Below are 23,298 nucleotides of genomic sequence, written 5' to 3'. Positions count from 1 at the left end.
AATTATAAAACTGCTTTAAAATAAATGGTAAAGATAATTTTTCGTGGTGTCTGTACGTACGTATGTATCTCGCATAACTCAAAAACGAATAGCCTCAGAGCGTTGAAATTTTGTATATAGGACTGCTACAACATGTAGATGTGCCCCTCGTATTTTGGTTGCAATCGGCCGTAAAAAACGTATATAAATATATTTATATATATATCCACTCTGTTACTCGGCTCAGTGATCTCAGTTTTTTTACTCTCATATGTTTGTAAATTGTACATTTTTTGCTTTAAAAATGATTGAATTATGTTGTTCTTATCTTTCGGTTAAGGTTTTTATGCCTTTAGTGAATTTTTATGCAATATGTTTAGAATTATCGACAATTTTAAAATTGTTTAAGTGCGCTAAGCCTAATAATGTTTTCGATGGCGGCCATTGCTTGTTTACATTTGAAACAGCAGAGTAGTGGATTTATTGCCAATCTAGAGAAACTTAGCTTCGCAACAACAAAGATAACGCCTTCATTTATTATTGCGAATTAAATCATGCTTAATCCTTTCTGGAATTTTTTCGAGGAAATAAGTTTTTTAAGATTTACTTCGTAATTTTAATACAGATATTTTGACTTATTATGTATTTTTGCCTTGTCGTGAAGTGAGAACTGAATTAATTGAATGAAAAGTACTCAATCGTCTGTGAAAAACTGTTTCTTTTTTGTTTTGCTTGCTTAATTTCTTTAATACATAGTTCTAGCTTTATTATAGTATTTGAATAGAACATGTCGCAACGATTAGATAATTCTTTAAATGATATAAATTTTGTGCATTCTGAGTTATAATATGAACGAAATATAATACAGTTAAGTGAACCTAGCGCCAAAGTGTCGCTATGGTAAACAAATACTAGAATGAATTTTAAAGAATGCATTTATTTTATTGTGGTTTATACGCTGTCGGCGAAGTAGATTTAATTCAATCCAATAAGTTTAAATGAAATGCAAGAAAAATGCGTATAATTTAATATTCCGTACAAGGAAGTCTTGTTTTGTACACATCAGATTTTTTTCCCTGTAATTTCGTTATCACATCAAGAGCTCTAATACTATAAATAATAGCGCAATGTCATATTTTTATCGATCAATCAATTATTTGTATTCCGTATGAAAAAATAATTAATTTAGAAAAGGCATGCTTGAAGACGTTTGGAGCAAAATCCAATTACTCTAAGCTTATGTTGTTTATTTCTATTCGTGAAACACAAAAAAAAAAAAAAAACTTTTTCTCAGAAAATACAATTTTTGTAAATGCTACATATTCCAACTTTTAAAAGTTCTTAATGAAAGTTACTGTTATTACTAAAATTTTCTTTATGCAGTACCTCTCAGTGCGTCTTCACATAATTCTACGCAACCAGCGAACACTTTTTCTTAAAACTTAATTCCTTTTTCGGATTTCTTCGGACTCTCCTTATTTTAGTAGGAATTTCTTTTATTTCATCTTGGTTTCTTTCAGAGAAGAAAATCCGTTTCAATTAAGCTTTGTCCGCGTCTTAGAGGATGCAGCGCAAAGCATGCTTTCGGCAGCTTATAACTTCGGCCCTAACTTTTGAAAATCACTTTTTCTTTTGCTCTTTTTCCCGTACACTTTCCTTTTATTCTTTTGTAGTCGTTATATTTCTCATTTAGCTGTAATCATGCTTCTGACTGCGCCACAAGCCACGTTTCCATATGTACTCGTTCAGGCTTAAAGATCAAGGGTATATACATGAAACGGAGGGATATATTTTAAAGATTTTTCAAGTTTTTCCGACTGATATATGTATTTCTTATTACTTATGTAAAGAAAATATCACGGAAAAAAAATCTGAGTCTTCAGATTTTATATAATGCCCAAAAGGTTTTCGTTAACGTTTGCTGTGTTACCTTTATTTATTAAATATCATGTTCTTTGCACTTTATAAAATTAAGTTCAACAGTATTATCCCAAAATAATTTAAAAAGAGCATATCTTTGGAATTTCCGATACACAGTCTCACGCGCTGGAGATAAAAATGTTTTTTTCTGTGCAACGTTGCCATTGCTCGCTTTGAAATCTTTGAGCTTGTTAAACAAAAACTTATAAATGCTTTACAAAAATAAATGCACGGTATTTAAAATTCAATGGCTCTAGGTGCCGTTGTTTTATCCCAGTGCGAGAAACATACGTACTATGCATAATCCTCATTATTTAATTCCTTTAACTATAATACAGTGAAATAAAATTTGGTGGCAACAACTTGAAAGTGATTCGTCGTTCATAGTGAAACGTCACAGAATGCCGAAACGAAATTAGCCTTCGGGGCTAACGTCCTTTGGGCTGATAATGTACCACAGATTTGAAAATTATAATATTAAATTTTTGAAAGCATAATTTCCCTTAAAATTAAAGTAAACACATATGCATCATGAGAAAATTTTATTTTCGAGATCACAAAACTCCATTAAAGGCGGCAATAAGAAATATTAAAGAACTAAGTGAGTTAAAGATATTCCTCGTGTGAGTCCTTGCAGTGTATTAAACAAAACTTTCAGCAAGCAAATGGAATATTTCGGTTTGATTTCCCATTGAAGGCGTAGTGGAAGAAGTGAATTCCCATTACATTTAAATCTCAGCAGGAATTTATAAAAATCGTCAGTTCCTTCGACGAGATTCGAAATCTGTCCTCCTCAATTGCCTGCCTCCAGTTACATCCCAAAAGTGCACGGTAAAGAAGAAGAAAATTTCCTACATTCTCCCTCAATTAAAGGATGAGGGGCAGTTACCAAATTTTGATGCTGACGAATTGTTATCCATCTGATCTGTAAATGCATTTCGAAGCAGAGAACAAAAAACGTTAGCAATTTGCCTGCCAAGATTCGAAATCTGGAGTGGATTCCCCCGACTGCTAGTTAGGCGTGCTATCGCGTACACCATGAAGGCACACGAGGTAAGGAGAAAGTTCCTTGCAAGGAAATTGATATTTTTTTTAGTCCTGTTCATAATCACACAAATCAAAATCTAATGATGTAGATATTTTTGGGGAAGAAGCAGGCAATATGAAAATCGGCAACGCCCTATCAAACCACGGATCTCGCAATTACGCGCTCAGCATGCAGACCCCTACACCACGAAAGCTCGCTAGGAAGGTGGGAGAAACACCTTATGTACTCTCCATTTTAAAAGAGGGACTTAAGTTTTTAGGGAACCCAGTCGCCAAATCGTGGGTGAGGAGAACCATTATCCAACACCCTTTTCAGTTCGGGCATCACTGTAGGAATATTAGGTAATTTGGAAGCAGGCAAGATGAAAAATTAGCAACGTCTTCGCCAGGAATCGAACGGAGGACCTCTGGAATACGCGCCCAGCGTGCAGGCCAACCCGCCACGATGGCGTGCCAAAGAAGGCGGGAGAAATACCTTATAATGAGACTACAAACATTTAACGTAATGATTTGAAAATTTTATAAAAATTGCTAATGAGAAGAAATGGGCACTCTTTCACTGTAATGCAAGGTACCGGCGAAAACATCGTTTGATTTCTTGAAATCTTTGTGAATAGGAGAGGATTATTTAGATTACGAAGAAACACAGTATAAGTATTTTCTAACTCTTAGAAGACGATGGACAAAAAATAGGTCAGAGTTGCTATGTCTCAAAAAGTAGCTCCGATTGAAATATCGACCAGATAAATTCTGCCCCCTGCCCCTCAGACTTCGGGGATACTCATTGTCTCATGAATTTCCTTACCGCTTGTTCGCGCCTAGTATGTGTTACTCACAACGATGATGTTTCATAAATACCCCTTAGTTAATCCTCCACGAAGGCATTTTTCCCTTATTTAGATAGCCCACGAATGCTTTACGAAATCAAATAAACCAAACTAATCGTAAATTCCCTTTCGTTTCCATTCAACAGTGGAACGTTAAGCTCGGGGGAAAATAACTTTCAGAATGTTTCGCACGATTCCTAGCCACCACGTTCGCTGGGTTTAACATCATGAAATTTCTTTCTTTGGAAGTTTGTTAAAGACAGAATTTTTGTACTGCTGATGCCTGTGTCTCTTGAGGAAGTTTATTGGTTGGATAAAGCATGTGTTACAGACCGTCGCGGCGGACATGCTACAGCGAGTATAGGAAGAATTTGATTACCATGTAGTTGTGTTTCTTTTGATCAAGGTTTCACATATTGGAGGATTGTGATTAATACATCAAAAACTTTGATAGTTGCCGCTTGCTTATGCTGTAAGCCTGTCCATATCAAATAATACATCTATTTATTATTAATTTCTAAACCCGCACCATTCATTTATAAACACCCTGTACAATTGCTAATACAATTTTTTGAAAGCCATGATAATTCTCAGGCAAAACACTTGTTCGCGGCGATTTGAATTATAGTCGATGTACCTGTGCTCAGCAGCCTTACTGCTCAGACGTTAGTGAGTTTTAATATTTAATTTCGTTAATGTTTCTTTCCGATTTCTTCGTTTATTTATTATGACATTTCATAAAGTTATTTTTATCCCATTAAACGTAATACGTAATATGGATACGATACCAAGCAAAGAAGTAGACATGTAAAATTGATGAAATAAAATCTTAAAATTAAAATTTGAATAGTTTCTTTATAAAGGATAGGATAATTTGTCCCTGATATTTTATTATCAAAATGTTTGCCATTTAAGATACGAAATTTGAATTCAAAGCAACACAAACAAATGCTCAACACTGAAGACATGGATTTTAATTTTTCCATTAGTAATCTTCATGCTTCTTATTCTGCAACACATAATAGAAACAAAATTATTTTGATTTTATTCATAAAATTGAATCGCATTTATTTTTCTGCATAGAAATTCTGTTCCATATGTTGCTAAAAATTATACATTCGGCTATTTTTTCTCAGAAATCTTTCTTTTCATCTTAAAACTAAGTTTTCAAAAGGCTTTTGTGCAGAAATTTTCGATTGAATAAACACTTTTGGAATTATTTTGCTAAGAATTTGTCTAAATGAAAGATTTCTTCAGCTAAGAAAATAAAAAAATGAAACACATTTTCTCATCTGGGGCTTTAATTCTTTTACTTTTAGAATGAAAACATCCTATTCTTCCTCGTTTTTGCAAAATAAGTTTTTCCTCAGTGTTTCATTATGAAATATCTTAAAATATTAACAGTTCAATTTTTCTGTTACTTTTCAATAATACGTAAGTTCTTAAAGCTCTGTATGCTTTTTCTTTTCAATAAGGATAGTATTGGAATATTGATTCTTAGAAAATTCTTTTGAAGTTTTAAACGCTACGAAAAATACTTTTCTTCCGATAAAAACCCACGCGAATGTTGGGAATAACTAATTTGGTTTTTTGCCATGTTTCTTGAACAGGAGGATAAGGCAATAAATGTGTGCTTGAGGTTTTTATTTCCACTTAAGTAAGAAAACATATAGAAACAATTATATCGCTAGGAGATATGTTTGTCTATGAATTTAATCCAGCAGTTTTAATTTATTAAAATAAATATTAAATATGATAAAAAATATGTATTTTGTGAGGAAAAGCCTTTCAATAATTAAATGTATTTAGAGGCAAAAACGCTGTTCATATTATTTCTAAAATGAGAATTTCCGGAAATGTATAGCAGGTTTTTTTAATATTCACATTACTGAACTTACACCATAAAAGATTAATTCAAAAGAGTGGTAGGTAAATGCATAATGTTCGTAAGTTGCTATACATTTTAATTGACCTGTAGTTTTAAAATATTACGTCACTATACATGCTGTATATCTAAAATAATTTTATAGTTTTAAGCGTACAATTATTTAAAACTACAACATATACACCTGCATATAATGTATAACCGTAAATTGAATAGTAATATAATGTTTCTGATAAAATAAGAAACGCAAGCGTAAAAGGTTATTATTTAATCAACAACTTTATACTCTAAACATTTAATTTGAAATTGATTAAAAAAATACCTTATTTTCAAGCGTATAACGCTCACCGGTGTATAAAGCGCATCTATAATTTCAAGATACATTAAAAAAATAGGTATATTAGCCGTATAGCGCACAACCCATTCTTCACGAAGAAAATTAAAAGATACATGCGCAATATTCTTATCTTTTGAGGTCACGTATTCGAACATCTGTCCTAGCCTTTCGAACAGTGGTAAACTGCACTGACAAGCGATAAAGTGAACAATATCTGTGTGGGTTAAATGCTTGAGGGAGTAGATATTCCGGCAAAGAGGCTGGATTGTATTTAATGCAAGTGTCCAAACGAGTGCTATTGTTGAGCACATCCAACCTGAATGAATTCGTGGAATTAGGAGTTAGATGTTTTCTCTTTCCGTAGTCATTTGAAGCCAAGAATTTGAAGTGAAAAATCGACAGCTTTAGTAAATCGCGTTTGCTTTAATTAAAATGCAGTTGATGTAGCGTTTTTATTTTAGTAGTAAACATGGCTCATGTGAAATGAAAAAAAAAAAAAAAAAAAAAAAAAAAAAAACGCAGTGCTGCTTTTAAATGCAAAACCTTACACTGTGAGAAAGAAAATGGAAATCGTGCTGCAGCAAGAATGATGTTTGGTGTTAGTGAAAGATGGAAAGAATAGTGATTATTTATGGTTGAAAATAAGAATGACGATAAAGATGAAACAAAATTCGATGGTACGTCTGAAGAGGTAACGGATAACGAACATGACGAACTCTTCGTGTTATCCGATAATGAAAATATTTGGATACAGTTTAATTTAATAAGGTAAGTCAGTTGTTTTAAATAAGCAAACATTTTGGTGCATAAAGAAATCTACTTGTAGAGACATTAGGAATTTTCGGAAGCCAGAGAGATGAAAAATCAGCAACCGCCTTCGCCGGGAATCGAACCACGGACCTCTGGAATTCCGGCCCAGCGTGCTACCGTTACACCACGAAGGCACGCTAGGGAAGTGGGAGAAATACCTTATATACTTTTTTCCTTATTTATAAGTTATCACTTTTATATCCCGTGTATAACGCGCTGCCGTAACTTTTGGTCCTACGTTTTGTATTAAAATTGCACATTATACATCGGAATAGAGGTAACTGATATAAAAAACATGATATTCATTTTTTTAACATGTTGACATCGGATACGCATAAGGGTAAGTTGCCTGAACGGACTACAATAATTTCATTGGTCTAGAGGTATTCCAAAAGTATTATTGCATTCCCTGTTTCAATCATGAACATAGGAGGAAAACATAAAGATAACTTGCCACATTATCAGAAAATATGTAACTATTATTTTCGAAACTCGAAATTTTATTATTTGTAGTTCATGCTAGACGTTCTAGCACGCTAGACATTCACGTATAGGTTCATCTTAGTACATAATTCGTGTTATGATTACTGTCGAAATATATATGTAAACTCAAATATGAGTATATTTTAACGCCATAATATAAGTTTAAAATAAAACTAAAGGTATTAGGTTATTAGGTATAGGACGCATCATGATATTTCATGTCGGTTTTATTTTCCTTTGAACAATATTTTGGGCTTTCCAGAACACTGAAACACACATTCATATATTTTGAATGACATTTTTTAAGAAAACGTAATGAATATTATTTTCAAAATTTTAGTACTCTGTACATTTTTACGAGCAATTAAGAAATACATTTACGAAATTACATACGTTTGTATACTTTATCACGTATTGAAAAAAGATTCTTCCCCCAAGTTATCGAAATTATTATTACAAGCTGACGGTAGGTCAGGATGGATAGTTTAGAAATCCCAGATTCAGACAACAAGTAACGAATTCCAAATTGTAAGGGTACTTTATGTATTTTAGTCTCTCTCACTAGCTTTTCAATTATATTCAACTTTGAAATGTACATTTTGCGTGTCACCAAAAAGCTAATATTTGAATTAATATTGCAAATTACATGTATCTTAGCTTGGCGTAATACAGTCTACTTTTTTATGCAACTTATTATTATGCTGTTTTAAAGTTATGCGATATGATACATTATTTCACTCTTCTTTAGGTAAATCCATCAACTTTGCCCATGCATTCTTATGATGTGTTACCCACTCCTGGAAGAGGTGAAACCACGGAAGGAGACCAAGTTACAACAAATTTTGCTCTCCTCGACCAACGTCATTCAGACCTTGACATCAAAGTCCTTGACACATAAATCTGAGGTCAGAGATAAATCACGTATTGCATTTTCTGGAGAGTTAGAAACAGAAAAGTTTCAACTTGAAAAAGCATAAACTTGTCTGTCGGTTAATCTGGCTGGAAACTAAAGTCAATAGACAAGTAAGATTAGTTTCTTCCCAACGCTGACGTCACTGATTTACAGGATAGCAGCGGAGACACAAAGGATTAGTTGCTTTTGAATAGACTTGGAATCAGTGACGTCACTATTGGAAACTAGACAGCAACTTGATTTCAGTGAGTTAAATTTCGTTTACAGAAACAAGTGCCGACACTGATATTGCCATTTTTAAAGAATAAAAAATGCTTTTTAAACAAAGGTGCATTTTAAAATTTATTTCGTTTATAAATCATTTGAATTTTTCAACCATGATTTATTTATTTAAAAACAGGGGAATTATTTTAGGAACCAATTATCAATTTTTGAACTTATTTAGTTTCTTGATTAGCCCAAGTTCAAATTGTCCTAAATATTGCAGTAATAATTACTCGAATTATGAGAGTATTGTCGTACTAGTGCTGTATTATCAGGTGTGCAGAAATTCTGGGTGCCAAGTACAAAATTGAAAAGAACATTACATCAGAAGATTAGAGCTAATATATTAAGTTATTATGTTTGGTTTAAGGTACACATAAAGCATGTTCAAAGAATACACGCAATTTTAAAACTCTATTGTAAGTACTTTAACAATATGAATCAGAATTTTATTTTCTGAAATCTATATTATTTCAAAGTAAATTTTTGACAATCATTACACATTTCACAACTTGAGCTAAAATATCAGATATTTTTCTAATTCAAAGTGGAGTAAAATCTCTTTATGCTCTGAAAGAAATAATTATTTTTTGAAAGACGTCAAAAATTAATCACTGTAACGGATTGATAAAGTTAACCTTCATCAAATCTGAAATGAAATCTAAGCGAAAGCTTATTATTTATTTTATATGGATGAAGAGTAAAAATACTGTTAAATATATTGGAAGAGCCAGTTAAAAAAGGATGTCAGTAAGAAATCGAAACATAAAACTAATATGAGCTCTTCGAAATCTTCACATGAGTAATGTTTAACAAATAAAAATAAAACTATTTGTGATAAATTGGTAGTTTCGGAAACGGACTTGAAAAAATAAAGAATATAATATACAAACCCCAAGTGTATGTGCGCTAAAACTGAGATTTTAGTGTTTTCTTCGTGTCATTAAAAATATCTGTGATAAATTCGTCCGTTATATAAGATAGCTTTTAAAGTGTAGATTTATCAAAAATTAACCTTTCGAGTCGACTGTAGTTTTTTATTTGCAGCTGTTTTTAACAAATGGATAGTAATACCAAACCCTGAAGAGAGTATTTTTTGTATAATGCACGCAGTGGTGCACCATCAAAGATTATTTCTCTTACAAAAACTTTCAAACTAAGAAGTACAATTACAAGAAATATAGTGTTTCACTAAATGAGATTAAGAATCAAGATTTATTCATATAATGCGAAGCTGCTTTTATAAAAATCAATTTTTCCTGTTATGTGTGTCACAAATCGTAGGTTTATTTTTTGTATGAGCAAATATTACATTTGGAATAATATGAGTACATTTGGAGAGTATGAATATGTTTTGGCAGAGTAATACTACGGCTTTCAGGCACGTAGAACGGCAAGGCAGATTTTTAAAATGGTAAATGGCAACAGGAATATAAAGTTTCAAAATTATTTTTAGGAAAAACAGTATCTGACAAAAACAATAGAACCTCAGAATGCTTAGATGTGTGCCCCCTGGTTATGTATTGGTAAACCAAAACGGGATTCAAATGATTTATCCTGTTAAAGAAAAAAAATCTATGTTTAAAAATTCAAGAATTGCTTTAATCAAGGAGTGATCCAACTTCATACAGTGAAGTATTCAAGAATTATCCTTATTCTACGTAATTAAATTAATCAATCGGATTCAATGAAGTTTGAAAAGAATCTTCTTGATTCTACGGTCTACGCTGTTGGATGAATCATCCTGATTTAATGAAGCTTAAAGAGAATAGACCTGATTTAATGAAGTTTGAAGAGAATCATTCTGATTCTATATTGCTAGATGAATCATTCCGATTCAATGAAGTTTGAAAAAAAATCTTCCTGATTGTTTGCTGTTGGATTATTCTATGCTGTTGCATGAATCCTTCTGATTCAAGGTAGTTTGAAGAGAATAGTCCTGATTTAATGAAGTTTGAAGACAATCATACCGATTCATCTAGCTGCATAGAATCAGAAGTTTGAAACGAATCAACCTGATGTTATGCTGTTGGATGAATCATCTTGATTCAATGTAGTTTGAAGAGAATAGTCCTGATTTAATGAAGTGTAAAATGACTCATTCTGATTCGATGCTGCTAAATGAATCATCCCGATTCAATGAAGTTGGAAAAGAATCTACCCGATTCTGTGCGGTTTGAAGATGAATGACCGTTTCTTTAGAGCCTCAACCCTCATCGAGAGAAAATTTTGAGACTGATATGTTTCTGTCTACATAACAAATTGTTCAACATATGATTCACTGTATACGCGAACTAAATATTGCAGTAGAAATTCCTCCTAAGATCACACGGATTCTTTTGAATCATTTTAAATATTCAAATGAGGAAAAGAGATGTTGTATGAAGGATATTTTGAAGGTGATCAAGATGCGAGTTTTAAAGAAACTTACGTAATTAATCCACACAAGAAGCCTCCAAACTCGTTTGCTCTTAGTACGATTGCTGGCTCTTCGCCGAGACGTCGTGCAAACACGTGAGAACGGCAAGACAGATTTTTTAGAATGGTAAATGACAATAGAAAGATAAAGATTTTAAAAATATTTCCAAAGGCAGTAATTTCCAAAAAGGCCTTAAAAGCTAATAATACTTACTTATATGCCCCTCTGGTTATAGCAGTACATTTGGAAAAATATGAATTTGTATGTGGAAGTAGAACGTTTGGAACAATAATTTAAACAAATTTAAATTCTTAACAAATACGTATAAAAGTAAAAAAGGAAATTTATAATCTAAAAAAAGAAAAAAAGCCAAATAATTTAAAATAATTTAAAAATATGCAAACATGTAAAAGATTTAATTCTCGAACTAATCTACAATATCATTTAAATTCAGAAGCATAAGTAAATCAAGTGCAAAATCTATCCATGAAAATAAATCTACTAATTTAATAAATTAAAATTAAACAATTTTAAAAAAAATTTACCCCCTTTCCAAGGACTGCACGTCCCGGGCAAGACTGCCCCACCCACAAATGTACATCAAATTTCAATGTAGGCCAATGTCGCCCTTGTATGGCCATGTTTAATCTGAATGGAATATCAATAAGCTCCCGGTGCGGCCTTGTGCGGCTCCAGGGAGTTGTTGCATCTGGATAGTGGAAGGCGTGGGACATATGCCTGCTTACCTCTGTTAAACACCAGGCGTCCCCGTCCTCCGTCACCGTCCCCGTCCTCCGTCACCTGTCACCTGCACGTCCCGGGAAGTACAATTCCTGGACAGGAAGCCAAACTTACAACTGAGGCATAAATGCAAATGAGGCATACACATTACATTACAATAATAAACAACATGAACAATAAATGCAATACATAAAACAAATCAAATGCTATCAAATACAAATCAAATACTAAATGCAAATCAAATACTAAATACAAATCAAATACTAAATACAAATCAAATCAAAGACACATTTAAAAACAAAATGGACCATGGTCTTATACTATTTACAATTATTTGCATTATGTACTATGGCCATAGTAATGAGCTAACCTGTCGTAATGAACGACTTTAGGTTTAGAGTTCGAAGACTTACGAATCCGAACCACGACGTCATTCAGCCTGTTTAGGACTGTGTACAGGCCATTCCAAGGTGACTATAATTTCGGACAAAGTCCTTTCCGTCGAGTCGGATTCCACAACCACACCTTGTCTCCTTCGGGCAATTGATGTTCAGTAGCTCTTGTGTCGTATCGGGTCTTCATCTTCTCCGTCGCCAAGTTGACTCGCTCTCGTGCAAAGTAGTGCATCACTTCAAAACGGGCCTGGAGATCTTGAATATATTCCTCAGACGAAGAAGGAGCATCCGGAGGACGGCCAAACAGTAGATCACAAGGCAGACGAAGATCACGACCGAAGAGCATCTGTGATGGAGAATAGCCGGTAGTCTCGTGGACAGCACTGTGGTAAGCCAGTAAAAAGAGTGGTAATTTCTTGTCCCAGTCCTGCTGATTTCTGGAAACCACTAATGAGAGGTTATTAAGGATGGTTCGATTGAACCTCTCTACCATGCCGTCCGACTGGGGATGCAATGGCGACGTTTGAGTTTTGTCAATGCCGAGTAGTCTGCATAGTTCTTTGGTTACTGCCGAGGCAAAATTCCTTCCCTGATCGGAATGTAACTGATGAGGCACTCCGAACCTGGAAATCCAGTGCTGTATCATTACCTCAGCTACTGTGACAGCCTCTTGATCAGGAACAGGGTACGCTTCAGGCCACTTGGTGAAGTAATCAATGACAACGAGTATGTATTTGTTGCCATCAGCAGTTCGTGGCAGAGGTCCCAAGATGTCAAAGGCGATACGTTCAAAAGGCGCCCGTATGTTGTAACGTTGCAGCTTGCCTCGGCTGCGTCTCTTCCGTCCTTTCCTCTTCGGTCCTTCCGACTTGCACATGCATCGCAGGATCGGCACCACTTTTGGGCATCATCCTTTGCATTATTCCAGTAAAAGCGCTCACGAACTCTCTGTAAGGTCTTCATTATTCCAAAGTGACCTCCCGTAGGGCTGTTATGTAGTTCTTTAAGGACATCAGGAATGCGGGATCTCGGAAGCATCTGCTGCCATCGGAACGTCTTCCCATCATCTGATTCGAATTTCCGGTATAAAACGCCGTTTCGAATGTGAAGTGAATCCCAGAGTGCCCAATACTGTTTGGTTGTAGGACTACAGATAGAAATGTCCTGCCAGGTAGGTTTTCTGGTTGATGACTCCATTAAATCAATTATGGGTTTAATGTCACGATCTTCCAGTTGGTCTTTCCTGACTTCATCATCTCTCCACGGTTCCCGATCAGCCGATGTTGATGTTGTAATTTGTCTTGCGACCGGAGTCAGCAGCTCGTATTTCGCTTCCACCCTGGAACAGTATCGGCAGCTTTCTTGGCAAGGTCTTCTAGACAGGGCGTCGGCGTTTCCGTGTGATGATCCCTTACGATGACGGATAGTGATGTCATATTCTTGGAGTCTCTGTATCCACCTGGCTATTTGACCCTCAGGATTCTTGAAATTTGAAAGCCAGGTCAATGATGCATGATCGGTGCGGAGCAGAAACTTTCTGCCGTATAGATAGTGATGGAACTGTTCTACAGCGTTAACTATGGCGAGCAACTGTTTCCTGGTGACACAATAATTCCTCTCCGGTTTAGATAGGCACTTGCTCCAGTACGCCACTACACGTTCTTGGCCGTCTATTTCTTGGGACAAAACAGCACCGACACTTTCATTGCTCGCGTCGGTGTCGAGAATAAATGGTCTGTCGAGCTGCGGATACGTCAGGATTGGAGCAGATGTTAAAGCTTCTTTAATTTGTTACATGCATCCTCGCATTCCTTTGTCCACAAGAATCTTTGCTTGCTCTCTGTCAGCTTGTGAAGTGGTCTTGCGATGGACGAAATGTTCTTCACGAATCTCCTATAGTATGCTCTCTCAGGACACGGATCCTTGGATGTTACTCTTTCTTTCAACACTGGTTACTGGAGTACATGCTGCAACCACTTCACCTTTCTTAATAATTCTCCCTTTCTCAGTTACATTGGCGACTCTCACCGGGATAACCGTTCTGGATAGGTCGACGAGTGTTGAGGCTACTAGTACTCCTTTTGGGCTATTACAGTTATTGGGATATTCTATGATGCCGTAGCGGAAATATCTGTTTTCGGCTATGGATCCAGGAAGTAAAATTTCTGTTCTTGCCGGCATTGTGATCTTGTCTTGTGCTATGATTTTATGAACAGATTTAACTTCTTCATCATTAACTCCAAATAACGCTATGTTCTCAGATGAAGAATGCAATTCGTTATTTTTTAAGTCCAAGGAAAGATTGTATTTCCTTAGAAAGTCTAATCCGAGTATGCAAGAATCAGTGATCTCTGCTACATATGCCGTGTGATGGTAAGCGGCACTTCCAAACGTGATGTTAACATTTACTTTTCCATCGATATCGATCTTCTCACCCGACACTGTCTGCAGGGTAACGCAGAGCGGCGTCCAGATAAGTTTGCTTCCCAGTTGTTCAGCCAAATCTTTTCGGATGATGGTGACGTTGGCTCCTGTGTCTATCGTCATATTGCAGGGAACTCTATTAATATGTCTTATTATGAAAAGTCCATTTCTGCCGCCTCTCACTGCAGAAATCTGAAGCGCTTTAAACTGGGACTTTTCATTGTCTGGCACCCTCCGTCCCGCGAGATGGCCACTAATTAGTTTCCCTGCTGTTTGTTAGGAGCGGTTTTAACATCCGTACCCTGGGGGTTATCTACAGTTTCGTCGTATGTGTTCTTCAGGACCGCAGTTCCAGCACTTAACGGCCGGTTTCTTGTCACCAATATTCCGTCTCAAGGCGTTCATTTGTCTAGTTAAATCGTCTAGACAAGCAGTGACTTGATCCCCTGGCTCCTGGACCAGAGCAGCTCTGAGTGGATGGCGGTCTCGACGGGTGGCTTGCTGGGCTGCCTCGAATTTCATGGCGTACACTAAAGCGCTTTTCAGATCTTTAAGATCCGCCATTCGCAGTGCTTTCTGTATTTCAGGGTCCCGGATGCCATCGATGAAATATTGCAAGGACAGTGTTTCCCTTGTTTCTGTCGGGCACTCCGAAAAGGCGTGATGTGACAGCCTTTCAAAATCCGTGGCGAGCTCCTGAAGTGTTTTGGTGAGCTTCTGTTGACGGGATTTTAATTGGAGCTTGCTGTAGTCTTTTAAACATTTCTCCCCGAAGCGCAGCTCTAATGCGCCGGACAAAGCTTGGAAATCCAACCTTTTGTTTTCGGGAAGAGTCTGAAGGATATCCGCTGCGTCGACTCTTAAAGAAGCGGCGAGATGACAGGCCTTAGCTTGGGAATCCCATCCATTCGCATCCGCAATGATAGAAAATTGTGTTTTATACACCTGCCAGGAGGTCTTCACATCATATGTAGATAACTTCAGAGAGGGACGAGCAGGCATGGGTAGAAATTTAAAGCCATCACTATTGTTCCCTGCCGTCACTACTAATTTCTTTAAAATATCCACTTCTTTGGCTACTGCAGAAACCCTATCATCAATTTGTTGTTCGATTTGATGTTGGACGGCACAAACTCTTTCTTCAATTCGTTCCTCCTGTGTAGCAGAAACTCTCCCTTCTATTTGTTCTTTAACGGACGAGACTCTTTCTTCAATTTCTTCAACCTTACCTTCGACAGAGTCTATTCTATCATCTCTAGCCTCGAATTTGTTTTCTATTACGCAGGTAATTTCTCTTTTCATTTTCTCTTGACCTGCTTTCATCTCGTCTTTAATTGATTTCATCTCGTCTTTAACGGATTCCTGTCCCGCTTCAATCTTTTCCTGATTAGATTTCATTTCCTCTTTCATTTCTTCTTGACCTGATTTCATTTCCTCTTTAAATGCAGCAAAGGATGATATCAGCTGTCTTAACTGCTCTTCCATCGCTCTTGTGATTGGCATTAAATCCCACTTCTGACACCAAAAATTGTTGCGTGCGTACGGGATCGTTATGAAATGAATGCACAAGTCCGATGAAAAATGAACAAAAATTTATTATTATCACAACAAAAATGCTTAAATCTTCTCAAATTATCATGCAGTATTACAATATCTCACAGTAGTTATCTTTTAACTACTCAAATGTCCAATAGAACGTAATTCAAAACAGCTAAAGAAAGCTAATCCTCGAATTCGCTACAATCAACAAGAGCAGTTTTCTAAACAACAACAAACTAAGCAACTACTACAAACTGAGATGTTTTCCTCCTTTTATAAGATTTTAAAATCACGCGCTAGAATTTTCCAGTACTTTCTCGAAATCAAAAAGAGATATTTATTTATTTAATGCACGCGCTCTTGTATTTTCAATTTTCCAGCTTAGCTTTCTTTTAATATTCATCACGCGCTGCACTGCGCGAGAAATAAAACCATTTAATTTATAATTGAACTAACATTAGCTTTTTAAATACCAAATTCGTAACAATATCAATGCACGTAATGTTTCTCTAAAATCGCTAGCGTTGGAATTCTTTCGCAGTTAAGCCGTAAGGAGCGGAAGATATACAATGGGAACAGAGGAATGTCAATAGCAGCCTATAATATTTTAATATTAGAACTTAGAAAGTGGTCTGACAGGTGTTTCTTGCCTTCTGATTTAGCAGAGTACGCAGAATTTCGCACAGATAGGTGTAGCTAGAAGTGGACGAGACACCAGAATTTAACCAATGGTTGCACAGTTGTAGTTCCGGCGGGGTAACTTTGCAGTTCTACCTCAATTTTTTCCACCTTTCTTACCTACCTTCAACCTCTCAAGAGACCTTTCGGCTCTCCGTGTATTTTGGGTGCCTTCCTGCCGCACAGACATTAATAGGTTAAAAACATCCATGTCTTCTCCAACATTCGAAACTTGGCGTATCGGTACGCCAGCGAGGGGGCACTAACCACCCATTATACGACTGGGCGACATTTCAAAGAGAGAATATATAGAGTCATTAGGGTTTTTTTTTCTTTGAAGCAAGAGAAATGAAAAATGTGTAATTCCCACACCGGGGCTTGAACGTTGTGGACCTGTGGAATACGGGTCGTGCATGCCCCCAATTACACTACGAAGGTATGCGGGAAGGAAGGAGAAAATTCCTTATGTATTCTCTCTAATACAGTGCCAATGGGGATTAAGAGATTCAGTTGCAAAATCCTGGTGGTAAGGAATTATTGTTCATTACCTTGTAGTTCGGGTGCCACTTCTAGAGTCATTAAATTTTTTTTTGAATCAGGAGACATGAAAAATGTGCAATGCCTTCTCCGGAGCTCTGGATCTCTCGAATATTTCTCGAGTATACTTTCTATTACACCACGAAGGCATGCGGAAAGGAGAGAGAAAATGCCTTATAAATAATCTGCTTAGAGAATAACAATCTGATGCGGTTTCGAACGAGAGTGTCAAGATCTGTTGGTTGGTCCACCAACATCCGAGCGGTAATGTAGTTGAACATTAACAGTTAGACTCTGATCCAAAATCAGAAGACGGGGCTAAGTGCTTGGGAATTTTCTGGGTTTTCCTCATCTGTAACGTGGATACAAGCAAATTTCCCTTAAAACATCCTCCGAAGGTATCCTTGCCCTTTAACATTGTTTGTGTGGACATTAAAAATAATACTAAAATAAAAATGTTTAAAATGTGTGAGCCGGAAATCAAAGAACCTATTTAGCAATTAACTAGAGTCGAAAATGTATTTAATTGCCAAAACCGCGCAAATAGACTGCTGATAACGTATGAAATGAGCTACAATCAACTGTCTAACCACAGATACGAAATTCATGAAAGCTTGAACAAATCTTGTACTTTTTTCCCCTGTGAAACTGGCTGTGTTGTAAATCCCAGTTTTTGTCATTCCGATAAGAGCGCTCCTTGGATGTACTCAGGGTAAAAGGTGAATATCTTTCTTTACTCACGGAGCCTAGGTGTTGTTTCAGTGTACCTTAAGATATCGCACAGCAAAAAAAAAAAAAAAAAAAAAAAAAAAAAAAAAAAAAAAAAAAAGGCTATTTCCTAAGGGAAAGGATACCTTCGTGAAAAACTTTCTAACAGATACTGGCTGATATTTACGCTACACTTGCGAAATACACGATAAACCGTTTTGCCTAGGTTAGAACCCGGTAAACGGGGACGAACTACCACTGTTCGGTGGTCTTATCCACTCGGGCCATTAATGGGTCCCATTTCCATGTAACGGCACTAGGAAACATTTCGTCATTTATACCTTATTAAATAGCTGCAAAACCTAAATTTCTCTTTTACAAAATGCAGGAATATTTTTGTCTGACTTTTAAAGACACATTTTTAAAGACAGAACATTTTAAAGACAGAACTCATTACACTTACGTTTTACAAAGGTATTTATAAGTATTACCTACAAACACCTATTTACGCGCATTCATTTTATTACTGAAACGAATTTAACATAAATGTCAAAACAGCTTCGAAAATTGGTCATAGTAAACGCTATTACAAAGCACTAAAATGAGAAAAAATTCACTGCATTTAAAATGCTTTTCTTCCTCTGTGTTCTGTTTTTTTATAACGTTGCATACTTATTTATCCTAAGCAGTTTTTTAATCATCTTAAAGCAGACATCGATACGTATAGCAATAAAACAGAGACTCTTCTTTAGATACAGAAAAACCATTTAAAATGGGTGCTTATCTTAAATTTCTCCCTAGAAGAAAAATGGAATAAATTACTAAAAGTAATTCTACTTCTCTTTAAAGCGAACTGTTGACAAAACTAATCTTTATTTCGAACAGAAGAAAAGCAATACAAAAGAAATGGAATGCAGAGAAAAATAGGGTACAAAAAATAAGGAAGTACATTAAAAACTCAGTTCTCATCATGTGCATTCCTTTAGTTTATTTTTTTCCTTGTTTCTCTCTACCCTTAGAATTTTGCTGAGATTATTTCTTACAGAGAAGCTCGTTGATAAATATTAGGGAGTTTAATAGAGTTTATTCCTTGAGAATTTTGCTGTTTCAAACATTCTTTTGAAAAGTATTTCAAGCATTTAAGTGACCTAAATATTAACATATTCCGTTTCATGGGGAAAAATCGTATTAGAAATAAGGATGGAAAATGCAAAAGACGAGCGGGAGCACTCGTTCTCTCCCCACTAGAATTCAGGAAACCAACTCGCTTATCGATGATAAATGTAGATGTTTTTATCTCCACTTAAAGTTAAGGACAGTTATTATGATAACCCTTAACGCTAATGTAAATGTTTGGGACACAGAGTTTATGAGCAGCCTCATAAAAATAGCAGCCTCATAAACAGAACACTGTTTATGAGGCTGCTATTTTTTAAAAAGCTTAAATAAAGATTAAGTTTTAAAAAAGCTTAAAGGTATGTCATTAAAAATGTCACTAAAATTGGTTACAAATGTCCTTAACGTAAAACATTTATTCGGTACTTAATGTATCAGAGCAACAATCTGGCACGATTTAGCAATTTTTACAGATGAAAAGTTTTTTGTTGGTTGCCAATTGGCAGTGTTTGCGAAATTTCTTAAAATGATTATAAAACTGTCATTATACGTCGTATGACGGCAAAAATTATCAACATAAGCAAAGAAAAGGCACTTTAACAATTTAAAATGTAAACTTTAATTATTTAAATATGGATTATACGACGCATTAAAAAAACATAGTTTTCTCGAATCTTTGTAATATTTGTGTGCTGTTCTTTGCTCGCTGCACACAGACATCTATTTCCGTTAAAAAAAAACCCACAGAGTTATACAATCTCGACATTCCGCACCGACTATCAATCAAACACATTTCATCTCTATTCCCTCAACTCTTTGAGAAAACAAATTATTTTCGACAATTACACATATTTTGTGCAAGAAGCGTGAAAAAGGTGAACACTTCTGCTGGTTGGTGTCAGTTACCACCCCCCACAGAACACATCTCTACATATCAATCTCTATGGTACTCATGGAAACAGATTTTCTTTTCCAAGCGGAATGCAACTTTGCATGTGTTGCATTCCCACGCTGTTCTTATAGGACTTTTGCTTGGTGCTGCAGAGTGCACATCGTCATGATGTTGTCTTCGATGGTTGATCCTTGTTTTCTTGAAGACAAATTGCATGCTTCAACTACTGGCTTATGTTTCTTGATTGCCGTCTAGTGAGCTACAAAGGAACTTTGGAAACGGTCAGTTTTGAAAACCACTCACACGAGTTCAGTAGAAAACATGGTTACTGCAGGTAACCATCTTCTTCAAAGAGTAAAAGCTTCAAGGAGTTTAACGACTTTGTGACAAAAAAAAAGTGTGTTCCTGCAAAAATATTACTGCGGTTTCTTTCAGTGCTAGCAAATTCCACAGGTGCATATTTTAAAATTACTTTAAGATGAAAAAAATCACAATTTGTATATAAAACATTGCAACTTGCAATGCCCTCCCTTTAAATATTATTTCTTTCTACTTCATTTAAATATGCGTGAGCTGAATTGTACTCTGGCAGGGAAACGGAAAGGGAGAATTGTCAGTATGAATTCTGAACATAAAATAACTGGTTAATTAAAAAAAATCTACCTTACAACATTTTTTAATTTTCATGTTTTGTTTTGCTGTGGTGGACGTATGTGTTAGAAATACTCAGGGGAATTAAAACACAGTTCAATTCATTCCGTCTAATGCATTATTATTTCAGAAACAGATATAATTTCAAAGACTACAAAAACACCTGGAGAAATGCTGTTCGCATCGGTGATTTGGTGATTTTCTAGAAACAGTCAGAAAACTCAAAACCCATCCAACGAATTCCGACTAATTCAAGAATGTTTCGAAAATAGAACTAATTTCAACCATTACAACATCACATGATCGCTCTCGTCAGTGATGTGGTGATTTTCAGAATAGGTCAGATGAATGTTAACCTAGATCACACTTAGGACTCATGATGTCGGATTTTCTCAGTAGTGAAATCCGATACACCCAGCTCACCGAATTTTTCTTTTTAGAGCTAAAATGCCTTGACTTTCAGCTAATTCCATCTTTAAATGAGCAAGAAATCGGAAGGTCCGGATTTGAAGTCAACTCTGCTGATTTGTTATGTTCCTGCTCCTCAGAAATCCCAATCATTCTACAAATAGGCCGACACTTTACAAGGAGATCATTTCAAGGTTCTTTTCTCCTTGCATCCAATGTATGCGCTAGTGGATGCATGCTAAGTAAATTGCTAACATTCCACGTAACGTTTAGTGAATATAAGTTCTATAATAGTGTAAAACCTCGCACAATGACATAAGGAGACATCAAGCGCTGTGATTTACTACACAGGATGTCTCAAACTTTTAGAGGAGGTAAGGAGATGATTGAGAAGTGTATAGCAACCCATGACCAGAAAAGTCATTATACTCCGCTAGTTGGTGCTCTATATGAGAGCGCTGAAGGGTTAAGCGAGAATATTCTCATTCGTGCGGCAGCTAGCATACGAAGAGCTTGTACCGGCATACGAACGCTAATTTGGTGTATGGAATAGTCGAGGGCAGTGGACGAGCCGCTGAATAAATTTACCGAGAACGTTTCAAAGACAGATATCAACCGCACCCACAGTGTGTTTGCGCATGTGCATCGAAGTTTGTGCGATTACATGTCGTTAAGTAATAGCAGGTCTAGTGATTTCAGGTCAAGATCTACAAATTCTGTCGTTATGGAAGAAATGTGTCGGATGCCGTGGAGACTAATCCTAGCACCAGTGTATGTAACGCTGCCTCTGCCTTAAGTTTGTCTCGTTACAGTGTTTGGCGCATTTTGGACGTCGATGCCTTACATGGCTTTCATCTTCGATACTGCTCCCCGATAAACATCCTGCACGTGGTATTCCGCTCAGTGGCATCTGCAATAAAGTGTGTGAGATCTGAAATCCCTAGCTTATGAATTGTTCACACTGATAAGGCCGCATTTTATAAGGATGGCGTATTCAATCAGCACAATGAGCATTTTGGTTCTAAATTTTTTTGAAACTTCCACAGTATGCAGCACTACGCGGTAAAATTTCACTTCGCAGAAACTGTATTTTGGCGACGTTTTTTTGGTTTGCTCGGCGACAACTTAGTCGGGGCTTTTTTCATCCCTCACGATTGCTGTAAATTAGCGGATCTTTCTGGAATAGGTTCTTCCCAGCTTACTTGAACAATGTTCCAACAAATATGAGGCGCAATACATGCTTCCAACATGATGGGCCGCATGCTCAGTTTGGACTGTGTGTTCGTAGGCATCTGATCAGTTCATTTCCGCATCGATGGATTGGGCGTGGCGGGCCGGTTCCTCGGTTCAACGCTAACCTCATTCATCGAGCCTTTATTACTTTCTGGAGCCCTCAAAGCTATCGTGTGTCAAACGTGTGAAATGTATCTCTTGGCAAGACTCTTTTATGTTGCTGCTACAATTAAAGAAACTTCTGGTGTGTTCGACTGTGTCCGGCAATCAGTATTCGTCTGTATCATCTGATGGTGCAAACTTCAATCATGTGTTGTAACATAAGAGCTGTATTCATCTCGCACGCCATTTTCACTCATGATGTCGGATAAATTTTCAAATTAATCAGTAATTATTTTAATTATTATTTTTTGATGTAGCTCATGAGTACAACTAGTGTTTACCTCCAGTTTATATTGCTCCTTATTCCAAGAGCATTGTTATTTAAAGTTAGTAATTAGAGCCCTTTGTAAGTTATCGGTCCACAACAAGAAGCGAACTTTTTGTAATTTGACGTTTCTCTGTCCATTTCATTTACGCATAAGATCTCCTCTTTCATTTCTGTTCTATTTATGAGTCTTTGTGCAGGGACTTTCAATATTCCTTCAGCTTCAGGTAAAATACGTTTCATACAGTGGAGTAATTTAAGGGGACTCATACACCTTAAACTCCTTATGATCTTCGAATATGTGACTGTTGCAAGAATTGGGATATTTTATTTATTTTAAAAGCAATTATTTCCAACTTTTTACATCTGACTGCATAATATAGCTGCTTTGGAAAATAGTAACCAGAACGTTTGTGTTGCCACAAATACTTTTGTAATTTAATCCTCTTTGTGACAAAATATTTCGCCATGTTTCCACCTTGCGCGCATGATATTTTAAAAATGGCTAGTGGTACATACTTGAAATTTGATGGAATTCTTTATATGGGCACTACTTTCTAACTGAACCAACAATCTAATGAATATTTTAATATTGAAAAATTTTATGGACGAAAACATTTAAACATTTTTTAACAAAATACATTTATAAACTTAACTCAAAATAA

At 36.0% G+C, this 23,298-nt stretch overlaps 1 long non-coding RNA gene and 1 other non-coding gene across 2 annotated transcripts in view; both read right to left on the bottom strand.

Annotated features, from left to right (window-relative positions):
* Nucleotides 1–23,298, bottom strand: part of LOC146998176 (uncharacterized) — a 970,620-nt gene that overhangs the window by 387,479 nt on the left and 559,843 nt on the right. The window lies entirely within an intron of this gene.
* Nucleotides 6,868–6,939, bottom strand: TRNAS-GGA (transfer RNA serine (anticodon GGA)). Its single transcript has one exon. It is a non-coding gene; the product is annotated as a tRNA-Ser (tRNA).

This window comes from Stegodyphus dumicola, chromosome 3 (genome assembly GCF_044657685.1).
Source record: "Stegodyphus dumicola isolate Sdum_Otavi_A_Nest chromosome 3, ASM4465768v1".
Classification (NCBI taxonomy): Eukaryota; Metazoa; Arthropoda; class Arachnida; order Araneae; family Eresidae; genus Stegodyphus; species Stegodyphus dumicola.
This window is presented reverse-complemented; position numbering and strand designations above follow the sequence as displayed.